Source organism: Leopardus geoffroyi, chromosome C1 (assembly GCF_018350155.1).
Source record: "Leopardus geoffroyi isolate Oge1 chromosome C1, O.geoffroyi_Oge1_pat1.0, whole genome shotgun sequence".
In the NCBI taxonomy this organism is placed as follows: Eukaryota; Metazoa; Chordata; class Mammalia; order Carnivora; family Felidae; genus Leopardus; species Leopardus geoffroyi.
In genome coordinates this window covers 156,566,284-156,568,586 of record NC_059328.1, presented here as the reverse complement: position 1 = coordinate 156,568,586, position 2,303 = coordinate 156,566,284, and positions in this window count along the sequence as shown.

Sequence of the window (2,303 nt, the reverse complement as noted above, 5' to 3'; positions counted from 1 at the left end):
TTTATTTTCCAGGGTTCCCAGGGCTTCTGGTCAGATTACACAATAGAATGTGTCCTCTCCTTACACTGAATTTCCATTTTCCCTTAGCATCCAGACCCCTCACCCAGTCAGGCTTTTAACGAATTCTCCAGGTGTTTTAAGGTGATTAGGAAGTGTGTCTGGAGAAGGTTCCTATCTGGCTGGGAGAAAAGTGTTAATAAAAGGTCAAAGCCCAGTTCCTAGGGACTGTGGCTGCTGAAGCTAATAGCATGAATCATCATTAGCTTTTACTGATGCCAAGTCATGCAAGTCTGTGAAGTTCATACAGAAAGAGAAATTTGGATCAATAGGACTTTATGCTACCATGCAGCTTGATAATTACTTTCGAGAAATTAAGTTTGTAAAGCTTTTTTTTTCTTTCTTAAAAAAATGATTCTTTGTTCTGAAAGCCTGCCTTAGTCTTTGTACCTATAGTGCAAGATAAACTGAAAGTGTTTTTCCTTTAGCTATCCTTTTTTTTTTTTTTTCTCTCGATGTTTCATGACTACGGAAGTTGGCTGCATGCATACTTTATATTCAGTAACCTTTGGTGTGTGTTTAACAGTGGGATAATATCTCATAACAGGATTGATACTTTAAATCCACTCCTCTGAATGTCTGTCCACAACACTGAGTCACAAGCATATTTCAATATTTTCTTTGCAATCTGCTAGTATACTGGCTTACCTGGCGATTCTGGGGCAGGTGGGCTGTGTTGTTTAGTTGGTAAGGAAAGCATGCAAGCCATTGCTACTTCTGTTTTATTGCATGTTGATTACACGGAGACCAGTGAGCACAATGGAACACTTTTACATTCACAGGGAATGATATAATAGACTTGCCCATTTCAGTGTCAAAAGCCTTATATAAAAATACCCAAGAAAATACTTTTTGCCCTTGCTATGTCAAGAATTTTTGAAGCTTTAATATGAATCAAGGGGTTGAGAGCATGTGTTTATGAGCTTAACGCCACAGAATGTAAATTCCTTTGCATGTGGGCTCAGTACTACCCATTTGCCTTTAGCTTCTAGCAGAAGGGACTTCTACATGTGATTGGAGAGAGAAAGTGGAAGTAAATTTTAATGATTGAAAACCCGAATTTCCTTATTAGCATTAATTTAATCATAAGTAGAACTCCGGTTTCACGTTTCAAAATTTTCTTAAAATTAGCTTACATAAACTAGAATATTAGAAATCTTATAGTCTAGATTTTTATGTCGCAGTCCTTTCTAAAATACTTATAGCTCTATTCTTCTATAGACAATTTGTCTCACCCCCAAAATATGAATTGTTAACAGTTTATGTGTCTATGAATAAAAAATCCATTTAATTTAAAAAACTTATAATAATAGTGGCTTCTATTTTTGTATCCTTCAGTACTTTGAGATTTTATGTGTATGCCCTATATTCATTTTTCCCTTCATTATACTCACCAGTTAGACGTATACAGTACTTGACTTGAGGACTTCATTCTTAGAGAAGCAATTCTCATTATTATCAAGGACTTTCTAATTGAGACATTAATTATAAATATTTATAACAAGGACATTGCAAAACATGGCTGTACAGGGTAAGATAAGTCAGATTCCCAACATGATACATTTGTAACATCTCTATCAGCCTTTAGGTACTCTAGAAATGTTAAATTAGAATTAATGTTAATATATATAAGAAAGATAGATGACAACATATTTTATTTTGCTTGTATTTAACTATCTCCCCCACTGCATTCTGGGTGGGCAAGTCTCATAAAGCCACTGACCTGTGATTTTTAAGTTTGTAGTGTTAATCTCCTTGAATAAATCCAGTGCTAAACCACATGCAATCTTAATCCTCTCTAACAGCACCACAGGGTTACATCCTCTGGTCAAGTATACCAAGATATTGTAACAGGACAACCTATTAGATGTTACATAAAGTTTCAAGCAGTTGTAACAACTTTGAAATCCCTTAACAGAACATTAAATCAAGTACTGTAATGTAACGAATTAGTGTCTTTTTAGTCTTTGAAAAAAAAATGTTATTTCTGAGAATTAAACAGGAGACCCTGTAATCTAAAAGCAACAGATCGAATCTGAGCTGGAAGATAATTTCCAACAGCTGGTATTGGCACTAGACCATAGATCCTCTTTGTTGGGCTTTAACTTCTGGGGGAAGCACATCATGATTTTCTCAAGAGTAATAGGATAATTGCATGAAGCACAGTTTTAGATCAGCTAAAAGAAGAAAAGAAAGACCAAAATATGTGCATGTATCTTTTTTTGTTTGACTTTTAATGAGAAACT